The 19,075-nt window shown below is 40.2% G+C and overlaps 2 long non-coding RNA genes across 2 annotated transcripts in view; one reads left to right on the plus strand and one right to left on the minus strand.

The window, feature by feature from the left end:
* LOC146430438 (uncharacterized) overlaps positions 1-16,794 on the minus strand; it is a 227,433-nt gene extending 210,639 nt beyond the window's left edge. The window contains exon 1 of the long non-coding RNA XR_014855370.1: positions 16,706-16,794. This is a non-coding gene — a long non-coding RNA (uncharacterized LOC146430438). The remainder of the gene's footprint in view (positions 1-16,705) is intronic.
* Positions 16,795-16,875: 81 nt separating this feature from the next.
* LOC146430440 (uncharacterized) overlaps positions 16,876-19,075 on the plus strand; it is a 49,265-nt gene continuing 47,065 nt past the window's right edge. The window contains exon 1 of the long non-coding RNA XR_014855393.1: positions 16,876-17,017. This is a non-coding gene — a long non-coding RNA (uncharacterized LOC146430440). The remainder of the gene's footprint in view (positions 17,018-19,075) is intronic.

Raw genomic sequence — 19,075 nt, forward strand, 5'->3', positions numbered from 1 at the left:
ATGCTCCTAAATTTTCTGTATTCATCTAAATGATGTAGGATGGTGCCAGCAGAGGATAAACTAAATTACCATGGCAGGAGAAGCCATAAAGTCATTAAGAGCTCGATTATGATGGACAGAGTTCATCACACATATGATAGTGACACTTCCTTTCTAATCCTACCAGAAAAACAAATACCCAAAAGGAATAATATGATTGGAAACAACAAACACTGAAGTCTAACTCGCACCAGTGAGTGCATGTTTATGAGCCAACCAAGACTGCACCACTGCTCTTTTAAGCCACCATGAGCCTGTGTGGATTTGCTTTGCAGTTACCTGGTTGCCTCAGACACCAACTCACCACAGCCCAACTTTTCTGGACAGGGCTGGTGATGCCAACTCTTTCAGCAGTGACTTAGAACTTGTCAATCACCACTCCTTTGCTCTGAGCTGTGTAACCAAAATGGAACAGAAACAGCACCATCTGATCTAGATGGCCAATGGCATAAATAAGTTTGAATACTTAAGGTAAAAAGTCTCTGAAAACTGTTTCTAAACAACCTACAGCTTGAAGTATATTCATATGTAATATTTATTGGTGTTTTCCAGTAACAAGTATGCAAATGCTTATGGAATATTGATAGATAAGATTTGACAGCATTATGTCATGCTTTTTCTTAAAAATAGTTTTCCCAGCTCAATTTACAGCTATACAACAATAATATTGTACTTAACTCCATCATCTTTAATAATCTACAAGAAAGTGAGTAAATATCAACTGATTCAGAAAGCTGCAAAGCATTTGCAGTCACTTTATGAAGAGACACTTTCAACTAATCCTACATGCCAGTCACTTTGATTTTGTGAAAAAAAACGTGTTGCTCAGTGCCCCAAGGGACTTTGCAGCTTTGTTCAGATGCTGCTAATCTCAATGGTTAGGCCAGAATCACAAAAAGAAATCAAACTCCCCACCAGACACAGCATCATTAAACATTAAATTAAGCTGGCATTAATTAGCAAAGCATTGGTTCATAATTTAATGAGAAAGATGGACACAGAGAAAAGGAGGTAAAACAGGAAGACAAAAGATGAGTGGTAAAAGAAAAAGTGGCATGAAACATTTTCTTCAATTGCTTTTCATGCTTTCAGAAGAGAATACACAATTCAATGAAGTAACATTTGAACAAAGAATATATTTTTGTTCCAATAAACACTTCATTTCCCTCAAATCTGGATAGCAATGTTTCCTCTTTCAAAAGTGCCTCCTATTGACTGGTAATAGTTAATCCCCTCATTTTTAGGTGACTTTGCTGAAGGAGGTGGAGGGGAATCAGGGAAAAGAGTTTTGTTACTTATTTTACTTCCCTCACTGTTCTCTGAGAGCTTATGAAAAGTGTATTTTTACCTGAACCAAGATTTCCAACAACTGTGATTTAAATGCGCTATTGGAAATGCTGGGGGGAAAAAAGGGCAACTTTTACACATATGACTGTTTTTAAAATTAAAACAATGAAATTTCCATGGTGAAAGCTTTAGCCAGGGTTCGTTTGTTCCCCTCTCCTCCACCCTCTGGGCCCTGCCTCTCCTCCTCTTCAGGTGCTTAAGAAATCAAGTGGCTGTTTTGTGCTTCAGTGTAGTAGCTTGTAAAGCAAATGGATCAGATAGTACAGATTATGCCCTTTAGGCCTTTACAACCCAAAACAATTTTTCCTTTTTAACTGTATAAACCAAACATTTCTTCAAAGCACAACTATTAAGTTACACCAAACCTCTCTCATCTGTATCAGTCAGAGAGTAACACTCATATGCCAGAAGAGGATTGGTGCACTCCCACTCACCAGCTTTAATGAGGATGAAGAAACTGTCTGAAGTTCAAATGTGCAAAGCATTTGCAAATTTTCTCTTACTACTGCTGTAAACCATTATCAGTAAAGACTGTTGGACAGAAGGGACTTCTAGATAGCAACATGACCTCATGTGCAGAGTGACTCAGCAGGGAATCCAAGTGTGTTCCACAATCCAAGAAAAGTTGGGCTCACTTTGCCTGCTCAGATCCCTGTGCAGTGTGGGACATCCTATGTGGAGTAAAACACAGCAGCTGCTTCTCCCATACCTGTGAATATTCAGCAACTACAGCAAAACTACAATTCCAGCAAGGCTGTTGAATGTCAGGAAATCCTGGGCAAACAGGCAGAGCACCAAGTTCCTTTCTGTTTATAAACAACATTTCAGGACAAATCAGATATATGGTAGCCCACGCTGACAATTACAGGGCACAGATTATAAACGATCACCACTTGAGAAAAGGAGCCCTCGGCAGCCCAGCACTGATGGCCCTCGTGTACTTTTTTGGCACAAGTAAACCCACTGGCATTGTGCTTCACTCTGCAGAAATGGCCAGATTTTCACAATGGCTAAGCTGCTTTGTAGGGTGACTGGACAGATTTTTGGAATGAGTTAAACCCACCTGATGCATCCTGGATGGAGAAAATATTTTGAATCCTTATTTATTTGCCTAGGTGAAAACTGAAGCCTTCAGAAAATGTGCTCCACTAAAATCAGATGGCAGTCAGAAACATACTTTGATTTGGCATCAGACAAACCAAAACCTTTCGAGTCAGGCCTGGTTAGTAGTAGTTTAGCTTCCAATTTCTACGGGAACAGAAGGTTCAAGGTAAAGTATCAGATTATCTTTTTCCACTTCATTACTGCTTTTTGCACTGAATTGCCTTTCATGTCCCACAGAAGGGAAAGGATCAAGAAGCAGGTTATTATGTATTCTTCCAGTTCAGAACTACTTTGTTTAATCCTAGCAGTAGCTGTATTTTAGAAGTGACTGATAGAATGTATCATATATAATCCTACCCTATCAAGAGTGGCTACAGTACCTTCTCAGGAGGGAACTCTGAGGAAGCAGCGACTCCCACGACAGCTGAGCAGAAGCTGTGGGCAGAAGCTGCGGAGCTACATACCCCTTTCATTCGGCGAAGACCTACGGAGACACAAAAATTCACACTGCTGCTCCCAGCATTGCACATCACAGACTCCCAGCAGATTTCTGGGGAGGAAAAGGGAACAGATCTTTTCCCTCTTCCCTGTCTGGGCTTTTATAACGAACTTCTCACACCATGCTCCCTTCTCCCAGGCCTGGCAGCCTTGTATGGTTCCCTCTGCATTGCCTAAAAACTACCAGGGGTTTAACTTGCAAGTACTTTCTATCAAAAGTGCCTATGAATATATGCAGATATTTACTTTCTTTCAAACTTGGTCACACCACTCAGAAAAGCGAGTATATTTACTGACAAATGTTTTTTACACTGTCAGTTCAATCATGCCTATATCACTAAACAAAAAATCACACACACAGGAAAGTGATCTGTTTTTTACAACAGCCTGGTGACAATTTGTTTCATTTCATTTAGTTTTGTTTCATTTTTATGTCAAGAAAACAAAAAATGTATTTATCATCTCCATACTTTTTTTCATCCCAGATATGCTAGGTCAGAGTCATAATCCTGAGAATGGCTCTATGTTTTTAAAATTGTTTTAATACTTATTAATAATAAATGTTATGGAATTATATGCAGAATTAATTAGAGGCTCATTGTGGGCGCAAAAGAGATTTTGAGATGTGCTGTATTTATGTATGGGCGCTGCTGACATGCAAAGATAAAGGCAAAGCTATTTTTAGTGTTTACAGAAGATAAAATTTGTGTATGTACATAAATACGTGTGCCTGTAAACAACATGCAGAGGTAATTGGTGCCTTTGGGTGCTCATCAGCATGAGCACCAAGAGACCTTTCAGAACATTTTTTGAGTCCTTTAGGGCATCTAAATTTTACCATCCAAAAATACAAATTATGTCAAACCAGTCACAGCCTTCCAGAATTTAATCAGCTATGCATTCATGCTATTTCAGAGTATAAGACTTCATTTTATTCTCAATTTCAGTTCTGTATCCCCGAGTACATTACTCTGCTCGTATTTCATTAAGTACACAATTATAAAAAAGTCTATTTTTGAAAATACTCCATGCAAATATCTTACAAAAATACAAAAATATAAATAAAACCACAATGATTTCAATTGCAGCAGAAAAAAACATAACGAAAAAGTATTCCTGAAACTTCCTTGCCTCTTTTACTGTAATTGCTCTTCCAAACTATTCTAGTTTCTTTATTGTGGACTATCACACTGTGTTCCTAAGAAGGGTTTGTAAAGCTATGCATAGGATTTGAAAGAAAAAAGAGAATATGAAGTATGGATTTGTTTTAAGTCAGCCAAAACAGATATCTAAATAAATGCCCAAGAATTTTGTTCAGAAAATAAAAATTATTTCAAATCTGCCCAAAATATCTATGCATTTTACACAACATTTATGCACATAGGATCCTACGTCAATGGTTTTCAGAGGCAGCAATATCTACGTTTAGCAGTGAGCTGCCAGCAGAGAGTCGTGATGGATTTCCAGTGTATATTTCTTTCCTATCTATTTTTGAACACTGCAAACATTGACGGTACCTTTGAATTCGATTTCCTCTGTCACTGGCTTTTAACCTGAGAGAAAAAGGAATATGAGCCCTTCTCTCTTGTGTACTTTCATGATTTGAGATATATGGAGGCAGAGGGTCTGTTTAATAGGAAATTATTTCCTAGTATTTTCTGCCTTGCTTGGATTTCCTTTCTTTCTAGTATTTTTAGATCCCAAGATAAAAAACCCCTTGGTTTATTTGTGTTGTAAGACAATCCCCCAAATAAAGCACGGATCACTGGGGGACTTTCTTCAATGAAAGGTCCAGTTTAACTGGTTCACTTTTAATTTAATGAATAGCTCTTTCCCTCAGACAAGGAGAAACCGCCACAGACATTTACAAAGACACAAAGCCAACACTGGGCTGTTTTATGTTAGTTTCTTTTCTTAAAACATTTGTTTTTAACTTGAAATGTTCAAGGCAGAACTTGCAAATACAAATACTTCCCCTTATAGAAACAAAAGTGTTTATACAGTCCACAGTAAATAAACCCTAATTAAATGTATCCATCAACTATAGTTCTTTTATATCATTTATTATTTGTTTTCAGAATTTAAGATAATGTTTGATGGAGACATAAAATTAAATCTTTATCATATAGCAAATGCCAGTTTTCTTTTGAATATTACATATCCTTTTCTTCCTTAGTAGCCTATAATTTCTGATAGATGCAGCTTCTTACCACCAAATCCAGCACAACTTTCTGTCCTGTTTGAATGTATTTTGACATAAAACATAACCATTTCATGCCATCAGTTGCTGCCTCTAGTTTAGTCCAACTGGCAATTACTGTGTATTTCTACAAAACATTATTTCCTCTTTTCTTCCTCCTCCAAAGTTAAAATGCAAACAGCTCAGTGAACATAAGAGAAAGGGGCGGAAGAAAAAAAAGAGAGAGAGAGAAAAAGAAGAAGAAACAAGAAACAGGCCATCTAATACAGTCCAGAATTTTTTTCATTGTTTTTACAGAGGTTTACAGTGAAAAAAGGAAGGAAAAATTCATATTTTGTTTTCTGTCTTTCTAGTGGTTTGTGCTTGTTGTAGAAATAAAGTATTACAAATAGAAACCAGAGAGAGGGGGGGGGGGGGCGGGGGAAAGCTCGTTTAGTTTCCCTTTTTCATTTCCTTTGCTGGAATCCTGGTTTGGAACATCTGAAGACAAAAAGGATTTCAAAGTTCGATGTTTTGCTGTTGTTTAAAGGAGCCTTAAAGCCGCCGCGGTTCGGGGTTCGTGGTGTCACAGCGGCCCCTGGAGGCCGCGGGCCGGGGCACGGCGGCGGCTCGGCCCGGAGCTCCCAAGTGATCGCAAATTGCTCAAAAACGCTCTTCCCCTTTAGCCCCTTCAGCCCCCTTTTGTTTGGGGTCTGACCTTGGCCGCTCCCAAAAGATTTTAACCGGCAGCCTGTGGAACTAGCCACGGTGGGACATGTATGGAGAACTGCTTGGAATTAAAGTCTTCATGAACACACGGCTTTAGTTTTGTCCTCACAGCTTAACCCCCATAATTACAGATTCACATATATTTTTCAACTCTTATGTTTAACAGGACCATACTCAAGCAGGGAAAGTGTTCACCACGTAAAGCAAAGTCTGTCAGATTTGTATATAATCATTTTTTAAAATGTACTGAGTAAAATCTCCTAGCCATACACAGATCTAAATACCAGTACTACACAACAGCAGATTCCATTTTGGGTTCAAAGTTGTGAAAATCAGTTACTTTTCTGAGTAATAAATACATCTAAAGTATGGTAGACTATCAGGATCCAGTTTATTGCTTCATTAAGACACAATTCACTATGCAAAATATCCTGCGGGTGCATAGCAGAAAATTAACCGTTCTGGTTTTGAAACATAAATATCTGTTGATCCCAAGTCTTTTGTTTATCTGATAAAAGTTGCTATAGAGGCAGAGAGACTTCATTATCATGTTTTAATATTTAAAGATGTATAATCAATCACCAATTTGGGGCAATATAGCCACAATTTTTGTTGTTATCAAATTTCAGTTATTGCCTTCACTGTTCTTCTCAATATTGTGTAAACACTTCCTTCCCAAACCATTCTTTTGGGAGAAACTGGATAGAGGCTCACTGCAGCAGGAAATCCAACCATTTAAGTTTTAGATTACTAGCACACTTCTATTTATTTTCAACGGTAAAGAGAACATTAGGCTCAAGAATTCTTAATTGGGTATTTCATGTTCATACCCATAACTTGGATATTTAATGTGATTTTGATATTTCTGACAACTTTTTCCTCCTCTGTATATAATTAAAGACAATTTAAATATACATTAAATAAATCTAAGATTTTTAATTTTGGTATTTCAAAATGCTTACTTAAAGTGTACCAAACTCATCTGCAAAATAATAATAATAATAATAATAATAATAATAATAATAATAATAATAATAATATCTCCCAGTGGGAACTTCTACAAATATTGTACATCCTTGATATGATCCTGTTGTATAGGATAACTAAGTGTAAAAACATCCATTTGTGATTACAGTGATGCTTTTAAAGAATATGTAACATTTTAAACAAGGTTTAATAGAGAATTAGCAGAGGCGTCTGCCTCATATACTATCTCAGGAGTTAAAAATGTCACAAGATGTTCACATGTGAGAGTATTCCAAACTCTCTTGACAAAATCATGAAGTAGAAAAAGATATACCTATGTCAGATAAAAGCCACAATAATTTGTCACTCCTGCAGTTATGAATATATATGAACTTTAATCATCTTGAGAGCTCAATCTCCATTTTCCTTTCACACCAAACATGGAACAAACATCTCATCCTTCAGTTCTGACACAACAAAGACCTGCATTTCTTACTACAACAGCCCCTGGATCCAACCTAAGCACTGTTCTGGGAAGGACAACAATCTCACTCCTATCTGCCCTCACAGCTTCCAAGCAAGTTCTGTACTTCCTCAATCCGCCAGGAGAAAAGAAACTGATGCAGTGGCTCTAAATCAAATAAAAGCAGACCACCATTGAACCCTAGAAATCATTTGTAAAAACACCTTTAGTGGGTGTTTAATGAAAGGTACTGCTCCACTGGGAGGAAGAATTCTTTGGTCTCCAACAGTCATTTAAATATCAGATGGAAATTACAAACTGAAGTAACTGTTCTTAAACACAGCTGGAAAATACAGGGCGGATTTTTCTAAGACATTCACATCAAATTCTGATTCAACTCCCCCAATAGCTGTTGTTCTGCCTGGACAGGTAAATTATGTTTGTATATATTACATCACCCTGGAAAATATATTTGCCCCCTTCTTGAGGAAATTAAAGACAATTTTTTAGGGCTGTGACCCAAAGCAACAAAAGCCAGGAAATGCAGTGTTAGGACTGATGCTGAGTTCTTACTTCTCTCATCACTGTGCTTTTGCCCCACAAAACATACTTTGAGGCAAGAGGGGAATATCAGACTTAACTTGCATTTCCTGGCTTCTTCCGGTTGGTATCAAAAACCTTACAGTTGTTTAGGCAGAACTGAGTTCTTCTGTATTTCAGGTTTGTGCTGTGCACACAGAAACACAAAATACATCTAATTATGAAGACAGCTAAAAGACTGAATAAGCAACTTTTTGCTGCGCTAAGAAAAAAAGATAAATTATGGTTTTATTTCTATCTTAGAAAGATGGAAATAACTAAGAGGAATAGCTACCAATGAGAAACAAACCCTTTTCTGTCATTAGTGCCACAATGCCTTGTACTATTTAACATCAGAGCATTTTGGATTACATTATTTACCAAGGACACCGATGTGATATAAAAAGAAGGCCTCAACCTCTGAGGTTGATTTCTTGAAAAAGATTTTTGTGTGAGAGTACAATTGATGAAACATCCATGTACATTTGAAGCAAGTTGTCCAAAAGAAGGCAAGCTACAAAGGGGGGAAAAAAGTAAGAAAAGTGAAAAAACTGACAGTTTGAATGCTACTACTATTAGTTTAGTGCTTAATACTTCAATAATACTGAGTGATGAAAGACTGAACATACAGGTTTTCTCCATCTTGATTCTCTGCAAGTTCTTTTGCATATTTTCTTCTGCAAAATGTTTAAAGTTTAACTATATTTTAGCATTTGAAGCATGATATATGTGCATGTAAAACTTCCCAGTGTGTACATAGTTATTCATTAAAACAAGGTTTATGACACTCTCAGTTAATTTCTGCATTTTTAAGGTCCACACAAAAAGTAGTGGGGGTTTTTTTCAATGCGTTTCGATTGGATTTCATTGAATGTGTTGTACACCTTGACATTTTAGGTACTTTAATGGGGGTTTTCTTAGTTACAAAAACGAAGTTCTTGAAAGAGAGGTTGGGGGGGAATCCTTTTAGGAAAAAAGAGGGGGGCGGTATGGGTAAAAGGACTTTATTTTCTAAAGCTCAAATTCCAAAGGAGGAAGACGGGGAGAAATAGGAACTGAAACTAATTTACCTGCATTCCTTTGTCACTGCTTGGCCCTTGACTAGTAAATGATTCCTTTCACTAGCCAATAAAACCAAATCAAAAGCAGGCTTAGGGAGCAGAGGGGGAAGGGGGGGCAAGAGAGTAGACAAGAGAATCAACTTAAACTTTGACAAAAAAGAGAAAAAGGGAAGAAAGCAAACTCACTCCTCTCGCCTTACAGAAGCTCTCAGAAGCTGTATGCCTGACTCCTTGTGCTAACTTCCCAGCATTAGCACAGCACAAAGACATTCCCTACCTGCTTTCTTGCAGCACTAGCTAAGGTTGTTCCATTGTTCCCCGGGACAGATAGAGCTGCTTTTGTCTCCATCCCGTGCTGGTCCCAGCCCTGCCAATTTAGGTACAGTGGGAGGCCTGTACAGCGGCTTCAGAGGTGAATGGTATCCCAGAACGCGTTTGCTCGGCACAAACTTGATGCCTAAGCAGCAGATCTGTGAGATCTGGGAAATGTTCAGTTCAAAGGAGCGACGTTCAGTAACATGACAGCAGCATTAAGAGCTCTGAAGATGAGAGCCTGGGATTGTGGACACTGTGCGAACATGTACCCTGGTATCTTCTCCCCTAGAGCACTTCACATTCTAGAGAAGCAAGATGAGGGTTCAGAGGACACAGAATGTACTGACAAGGTCAAATTTTTTAAAGTGTCCACATGCCTAAGGTATATTGAAGTTCACTGAAAGATGTTTTGAATTCTGATTTTAATTTTTACGCTATTAATTATTTTAATAAATAATGATTGGTGGGGAAAGAGGCAAGATAAGCTCTTCAAAACCAGACAAAAGAAAGTGCGATATGGAAATTCTTTGTTCTTGAAACCACTACATCATATTTTTAGCATCAAAGGGACTTCCTCAGAGCTCTGTATACAGCATTTTTCAGAACTGGATTTTCTTTTCTCCTTTCATGCCTCTCTTGACTAAAAAGAAGAGTTGGTTAGGATGACAAGGAGGCAGTAAAGAGAATAAAGAACTGAAAAGACAAACAGATCTCTCAGTAACACGCATGTCTTCGAGTGGTTGTAGTGCTGCCAAACAGAAGTCAGGAGGTACAATCACAAGAGGAAATAGCAGCTCTAACTCCTCTCAAGGTCAGGATCATTTAAAACTTTGTATTTTAAGGCATTATTTTAAAAAATTTAAGATATTACTAGTTTGTGGAGGGAGGGCCCAGGGACTCCTGATGCACCCTTGTCAGACACAAGCAGAAGCTACCAGCTGCTCCAGCAACCTACCTGTGCTGCTTCACCACCACTCACAACGAGTCCTGAGGACTGTGAACCACACAAAGACATGGATCAGCAGCAGAGAGGAAATTAGACCAGATTTTACCAAGAGATCAGCCCTAAAAACTCTCCATAAGCCTGTGGTACCTCTGCATTAGAGGTTAAGATACAATCACAGACAAATACTTACCTATTTTCTTCCTGCCTAAATTACTTGGTTGTGCCCAAATGGCAGAGTCTCCATGGCAGAGGAAAACATCATCAATGCAAGCACAGCCATGTGGTATTAATGTCTATATCTGTGCCCATGTTAGGGAACTTGGATGAACTTCCTTTCCAGGGGAGATGAAGAGCTGCAACTTTGCACCTCAGGGATAGGCTGCCCAAATAAATTAGTTCCGCATCCAAACAGCAGGTGAAGCAAGCATTCTTTCCCTCTCAACTTTCAGGGACAGGAAACAGTCAAGATTCCCATTGAACAGTGTTTGGAATGTCATGTAGAGTACAGGGTACTGACCCCTAATTAGCAGCAAATATAATGTATACAAGAAAGAATTGTAAGACTTCAAAATTTCCCTTTTTATAGTGTGCGTATTTATACACACACACCAGGTTTTACAGTCCTTGTTTCCCAAATTCTCAAGCAACACAAACACAACTAGAGGTGTAGTCTAGAACATCTTGTTATGATGTTTAACATGGGAAAAAGCGTACAGGAAGTATCAGTGTGACAGAAGATTTCAGGAGCTCTGGGTAAGATAAAATGAGAGCACTGAACCCTTTATTAGAGGACCAATGTTCTCTAATAAAGGGTTCCATTTAAAGTGATGAAGAAATAGAAAACTAAAACTCCTTGGTGTAGTTTGATGCTGCGCCAAGGCAGGATTACACACCTCATGGTGTGAACAAAGAACAAGCTCTGGTGCACAAAGCACTCAAATATCAGACAGGATAACTGTTAGTGATATCAGTTATAATTACCAGAGGGTGTAAGATCTAACAGCGGCACAAAGCCCCAGAACCAGTACAGTGACACCTATATGTGGATTTATTCTGAAAATGACAGTGACATCTGCCAGCTCCTACATTTGCATTCACTGGGGTTCCAAATGTGGACAGCAGAAGCTCTGGATTGGTGACTACCTCAGTCAAATCCCAAGAAGGAAGGCTGCAAAAGAAAGTTATCACAGAAGAAAACACATGGAAGATGGGGCTACACTTCTTCCTGGTAGCTCAAGCAATACATCACAGAAGTTTCAGTTTTTCAGTGCAGAAGTTAATAAATAAAAAGTATATTTTTTCCTTGTGTCAGAAGACCTTGAGCAGATTTATACATATGTCAGCTATTCAGACCCATATGGAGGAATGGTAATGGCCAGTAAAAATAACTATTAAAAGCAAATTAAATCAGTAGGAATCTATGATGTCTGTAGCCTACCTGAGAGGAGGTGTTAGGAGCTTGGTTCAAATGAAAGTCACTAAGCCCATGGCAGAGCTGTGTAATGTGAATTTGAACAGTTGAAGGAACAGAAGCCATGAAAATCCAATGGGAATGCTGGGAAAATCTTAGTAATTTACTCCAACAAAAGAAATTGTGAAAAGATGGAGTACATAAGAAACAGGTAAAAAAAAAAAAATCTCTTTTGAAAATAAATTACTATACACAGGAAAAGCATTGCCCAGACAACCAAATTCAGTCCAGACTGAGACACTGCTCTATTAAGCATGGTAAGAACATATAAGAAATCCTGGCCCCGTCTTGAAGTATTTGCATTTAAGATGATGAAAGGAATTCATAAATGCTGAATAGTTGGGATGTTCTATGGTCTGTTTGCAGACAAACCATGAACAAAAACAGGGATGGAAAAAATTAAATTAATCAGGAGAAAATATGCACTATAACTTATCCTAGCAGACCTCTGCAAAGCCAAGAATTGCGGGTTTTGTCAAAATACACCACTGATCAGTGACAAATATTTTTAACAATATCAGTGTACAAACATATATTGCTTTGTGCATTCTTGGACACTAACTGGTAAGGTGGAGTGAGTCAGTCATCAAGTCTAGCTGTAGGAACTTCAGCATATTTCAGGCCTCCAATTTTTCCCACTGAATTCTGCAACGTTTTTAAGACTAGCAAATTACAATAATATTTTGCTTTGTGAAATAATCTTCCTTGCTCTGCCTAATCTCTTTGTCTCCACAAAGTCTATAATTTAATGGAGCAGGATGCTTCAAAATATTGCCAAGGCCATTATCTCTACTGGTATTAATAAACTTGCCTCCAAGACACGCCCATATCCACATTCCCACATGCACCCATTTCACATGGAAGGCACACAGAATGCCTTAGCCCCTGCAGGCAATGTTTCCAAGAGCTATGAAAGACACAGCACTAAAGAAGAAATAGGTAGGGCATGACAAACACATGAAAAACCACCCTCAAATCCAGGAGAAAGAAGCCTGAGCAGCCCATTTGCCAAGCTCTAAGTTTCCTGGAGCAAACAAGTCAGCAGGAAACTCCTCAAACAAGCCAGAGCTGGCCACACAAAAAGCGTAACCCCTCCCTTTGGTTGTTACGTGGATAATGGGGCAATCCCTGGCCAGAGGGCTTGAGGAACAGGAAAGCAGGAACAGGAAATTTCAAGATCCAGCTCATGGAATACCATAGCAAAAGACAGCCTACCAGAGCACAGAAAAACATGTATCTCCATCAACTTCTCCTGTAGTACATACCCTGATCTAAAAGCATAAAATAGGTGGTTCAGTGAGACAAAGTCTTCTCAAACATGTATAGAGCTGCTTTGTCAGTTATCCCTAATTTCCTAATAAATACATAAATGCACAGCAGATTAATACAGGCACAGACACACTTCCCACACTCAGGGTGGGAAGCAATGAGCACCTCCATCTATGCAGGTAGCCAGCCAGCTTGCCCCAGTGTGCTTTCGTGGTACCACAGAAACAGGAGATGAGGTTGCTCAGCTACAATCATACCCACAGGCAGAAATCTCCACTGATTTCTGCCATGCAGTTCTGCTCCAAGCTGCAGTGGCAAGTTCTTATTCACTGAAAATACTACAGACACCACACGTCTCTCAGATCACTCTAGTACCTTTCTAGTAGTCATACTCCTGCCCTGCTCCACTCTCTTCTAGATGCTCTAGGCTACCCTTGGCTTTAGCTAAGAGCGGGTGATTTGCAAACACTCGATCTTGTAGCTTGTCTCCTCTTTCTGCCAGCTCTAAACACATCTGCTAATTCACATCAGGACACTTCACCTCCTCTTAATGCTTTCTGCAGTGTCTGCTCTCTCAGACCAGTGCTAATCTGTATCCCCAGCTTTTCCATGCTCCCCTCACAGACCCTCTTTGCCCTTGGGTAGAGCCCTGTGATAAGGTGCAACAGCAGCAAAGCAGTAGGTGTGTAGTTTTCCATGATACAGCACTGAATTTAGTGGTGACAGTGACCTCACTGCCTCACTGACCATACTTGACTACCTCCTGCCTTTTTGCCCTGCATCCTTTAGCATCCTTATATCGATTCCACCTTCAGCTTCCCGCAAACATTATCCAAGATGGTACAATCAGTCAACCACCTGCTTGCTAACAACTACAGAAGAATTGCAGTTATGTTATTTTCTCTCAGGAGTTCCCAAAAATCACTCTCTCCAGGCACTAGAGAGCTGGGCCAAGGCACCATGTTAAAATAACCAAGCTTTGGGTTAGTTTTCACCCGGAGAAGGAAGTACGTTCCATGCTTTGCCGTTTCCAGGCCTTTCTTTGAAAACCCTTTCTTTTCTTTAAATAACAAGGGGTAGCAGTCAAGTGAAAGCAAGGGCTACTTGATCCATTGTTTGGCCCCCAGCCAGGTTCTGCTGGTCCCGCTTTCCCTCTCAACCACCCGTTTTTCTATCGGTCCTGTAATTTGGGGAGATTAAGATGTATAGCCTGTAAATTGGCTAAACTTTTCCAGGCTGCTTTAATGAGACTTCATATAATAGGGTTGGCTTTTTTTTTTTTTTAATATTTTCCTTAACGTGACCCATATGGAAATAAAAAGATATATTTTTTAATGTATGCTAGATTACGGCCGACATTTTCCTCAAATTAAAATCCATGCTTCAGCAGCAGCATACATTTTCAATGATGTCAAATATATTTTTTCAGCCAACTGGCTGGGGTCACTCTTATAACTCAAAATTTAAGTGTGCTGGATAATCAGTAGAACATGTGAGACTCTGTAGGGCACTGTGGCTGCCTTGGTGCCTGCTCTGGAGCACACAGGGCCTATTCTACTCCAAGGCACTCGGGGCAGGAGATCTGGAATGAGACAGGGATAAAGCTCTGTCTCTGAACAAGCTGACAGCACATGGCTCACAGCAGGAACCATGTGGTACCAGCCCATGCCAGCATCAAGCTCTTCCAGCAGGGATCACCAGGACACAATCACCATGCTCAGCTATGGACTAAGACTAAAATTACAGGCTAAGCTACAACCACCAGCACCTCCCCATCAACAGATGGGGTGTCCTTTGTATAGAGATGCCATACAAGTCTTGTCAACCATTCCTGTTATCATTTTGTTGGGAATGATTCGCAGTGGGAGCAGCCACAACTCAAACAAGAGCTGTTCTTAGCTCTGTTCATAGCATACACATCACTGAAGTGCTTATTTACCTGATTTCCCCCCTGCAAAGAATAAAGTCAGAATATTACTTAGAATAGCAAATGTTTGGGCCCATTTACATCACCTCTTTAAACCTTGTTTTAAAGCAATTTACACAGTTTGTAACTAAGGCTGAATCAGAATTTAAACAATTTCAATTGACGTATCTGGAGAGGCCAAATTCAAACAACTTGGAGAAACATTTTCCAAATGTTAAAGGAAAAGAGAGAACTGTAACAATTTCCATGTAGAAGTTATCTTTCTTTTTCTTTTTTAACAACTCTTTCAAATCACAAGTAGCTGATAATGAATCCACAATTGCTTGGGGAACCACAAGAAACACTGGGCTTTTGGCTTTTAATAGGTTTTCCTCTTTCCTTTTTTTTTCCTTTTTTTTTTTTTTTTAAATTTCACGTAAGAGCTTGTGATTAGAAATTGCATTGTCATTAAATTCAGTCCAAAATTGCCACTTCCATCAAAAGGAGGTCCGTTCAGCTTTCCAGAAAAATGTGTTTTGAGTAATTTCATGGCTAGCACAGGTACATAGTGATAGCTTAGGATGGAAAACTAAAACCTGACCTACACTTAAAAGTTGCATAAGAATATTGGCATTGACTGGATGTATAGAGTTACCCCTGTAACCCTAATACAAATGCATTCAAAATGGGCAAAAGAACCCCCAAAAGCAAACAACCAAAGTCAATTTGCCTCCAGGTCTTGCCTCAGGGATGAGGAAATCCTTATAAACTGTGTAGACAAATCGTTCTTCTAAAGCTGTGGCTCCACTCAGAAGATACAGTGATACAATTGTATCAGGGTATTTAGACCAGCAAATCCTTTGTAGTTAATGCATAAACACCCACGAAAACTTCATTTACAGTCAAAATGACAGGTAATTAAGATATAAGGGATTATGTTACTTCCAATGAGATTCAAAAAGGTTATAGGATACAAGTATCAGGCTTCTCCTATAAATAAATTTGTTCAGTCACACCTGGCTTGCCCAACCCCTCCATCTTCTCATTACTGCTCTGTTTCTCTTGTGTTTAATGATTCATCCTGTGAAATATTCATTTTTAGCCCAGGTCTCACAGACACTGAGCCCCTTGGGGTCTTGCTCTTTCACTCTACAGCCCTAATAGGGTTTTTACTAAACAACAATGAAGTTATTACTAAATAACTGTATTAAGAACATATTTATGACTGTGCATATTCACAGATTTCCTGGAGAAGCCAGTCCTGCCTTACTAAGGGAAGCCCAGATAAGCCACCAGAAGCTCTGGAGCAATTTTATCACAGGATGCACAGGACACAGTGGGAATTAGGGAGAAAATCATGTGACCCTAAAGGTATGGATCTGCTGAACAAGAGTAAGTGTTTTGGTGAAAGCTGTCTATAGTCATAAGCAGAAATAAACACAGTATTGGAAATGCAGAATGGGACACAACCAAACGTTCAGGCTTGTCATTGAAATGAACACTAAACGACCATGAAATTGATTGTTGATACTGAAATAGACAACCAAGAGCTTCAAAGTCATTTGTAGCATTTCACAAACAATACACACGCGAAAGGACAGAAACAAAAGCACAAGAAGCTCCACCTTAGCCTGAGGAAGAAATGCTTTCCATGGAAGGTGGCAGAATATTGGAACAGCTGCCCAGGGAGGGCCTGGAGTCTGCCTCTCTGGAGACATTCTAAACCCACCTGGACACCTTCCTGTGTCACCTGCTTCCAGAGACCCTGCCTTGCAAGGGGGTGTGACTGGACGATCTCCAGAGATCCCTTCCAACCCTGCCCATCCTGCGAACCTGTGAAAGCCGCATTACAGTATCTGGGATCGCTCCTTCGCCCGCAGCCCTCTCTCGCCCGCGCGCTCCCTCAGAGCCGCATCACCGCGCCGCGTGCCCCTCCGCGCCTCACGGCTTCGCGCCCCAGGGCCGCATCACCGCAACACCGCGCCGCGTGCCCCTCCGCGCCTCACGGCTTCCCGCGCTCGATCGCAGTTCGCGTCACTGCCGCCCTCAAGGAGGCTTCGCCCTCGCCGCCCAGCCGCCACCGCAAGAGGGAACTGGTCACCCCTGCCCTGCCAGGAGCACATTCCAGCGCCAGGGACACCCCAGGTAGGTTTGATCCTCCCGTGTATTAGAGAGTCACAGAATGGTTTGGTTTGGAAGGCTCCTTAAGGCTCATCTCGTCCCACCCCTTGCCATGGGCAGAGACACTTTCCACTGTCCCAGGCTGCTCCAAGCCCTGTCCAGCCTGGCCTTGGACACTGCCAGGGATGGGGCAGCCACAGCTGATGTGCCCAACCTGTGCCAGGCCTTCACTTTATAGCATTGGGACCCTGTGAAAGGAGAATGTGGGACGTATAGTAAGGTAGGAGGTGAGGGTGACGGTCATTTTCCAAACTCGGCTTTGTGCCATTCTGTTGAACTCACTTATGACTTATTTAGTCAAATAAAATAGATTTGATTAATTACCTAAATTTGTCACCACAAAGCAGACAGAAAATGGCTTGGCTTCTCCTCCCATTGTGAGGGCTTGAGTCGCCTTTCCCCGTCTCCTGCTCCACACACTGGCATGGGCAGGACTGAAGCATTTAGATAGTACTAAAGACTGAAACTGAGGTGGGTATAAAGAATCAAGATGATTCCTTATGAAATAGTTTCACAGCAAGTTGGAGCGTGGTGCTAGTAACACCAAGGTTGTGGGTTCAATCCCTCTATGGGTTATGTGTATTTAAGAGTTGGACTCGATGATCATTGTGATCCTTCCAACTCAGAATATTCTGTCAGTCAAAATCAGTGGTTACTGTGTACTATCATGTTTGTTGAAATGAAGCAAAAATACAGAAGGTAATGGAGGCAGTGTCCTAAAAATTAAAAAATCCTCTCTGGGGTTCTCATTGTTCTGAAGTTTATTCTGCTGTGTCTCACTCTAAACTCTATATTTAATCAACTGATTGTCGTTGTCATACTAAAGCAAGGCTGCAGTTCTGATTAACAGGAGGATATCACTGCACTTTAGCTTAGCACCACTAACATTTTTTAATGATGAGACCTGTTAGATAGTTAAACTCTCTTTCAATGGAACTCACTGAGGCCCTGTTACTACAGCCAGTTGTAATTCATTGTACAAAATACTCTGCAGGCAGCAGTTTCAGGGCAAAACCAAGCTGATATTCTCTCTCCAGGATTTCAGGGAGTTGCTCTACGAACCATGGGTGTTAGGAGCTGTGGAAAAACTGGGATTTCCCAGCTGGCTTGCCTGGATTGCTTACACCTGTGTATAATCAAGAGTTCACTTCTACATGCTCTTCAGAACTTTCTGGAAGGTGCTAAGTAACCTCGATTCACACCAAATTCATTGAAATTGATCCGTTTTCAGTGAGACAAGGGATATATCTGCAGAATCAGGTTCCTAACAAAACGTGGGAATGGGCAAGAGCAGCCTTCATTCAAAATGCACATATAGCATTGATGTATTTATTCCTGTTTGCCATCAAAATTTTCATACTCTACAGTAGTAACAAAAGCATTAAATTTATATTTAAATCTCCTTACTCAATAGCTGAAATGCTGAACTGTGAAAAAGATTGCAGTCTGTTTTTTTCAGATTATTTGTAGGTGTCCTGTATCTGCTGGTTTCATTTGGAAACTGAAGGATGAAATGGAATTAAAAACCAGAGAGTGGCATCTCAAAGTTGTCTCATACCCAGATATATCAGAAATCTCATTAAAATAATGTCACACGTGAGAATTCCATGGAATGTTCTCAGTCAAACAGATCTATGCAAATATTCCAAACTATCAAAGTAGAGTACAGAAAAGGATGAAAAGAAGGAGGGTGCAGATTTTTAAAGAAGTTTGGGGATGCTGAACAGAATAAATCTCCAGAAGGAAACTGGGGAAAAGAATCAAGTAACTGTTTCTGCCTCAGTGCTAAGTGTTACAGAAATACCCTGCTTTGTCTGATGAGGGGAAAAGACAGGGAAACAGAAGATGTTTTCAATATGCAGTGCCCAGGCAGTGGAGTGGTTTGAAATGTGCTCTGGTACAGCTGTGTTCTGTCACACAGCCATGTGCAGGGAGCCTTTGGCGTGCAGGTAAGAGTGAGTAGTGTCAGCTCATGCCACCTCCCAGCCCTGTCTGTGTGCACAGCAGGTGCTGCAGGCTCAC

Source organism: Lichenostomus cassidix, chromosome 15 (genome assembly GCF_008360975.1).
Source record: "Lichenostomus cassidix isolate B80296 chromosome 15, HeHo_3.0, whole genome shotgun sequence".
Lineage (NCBI taxonomy): Eukaryota > Metazoa > Chordata > Aves > Passeriformes > Meliphagidae > Lichenostomus > Lichenostomus cassidix.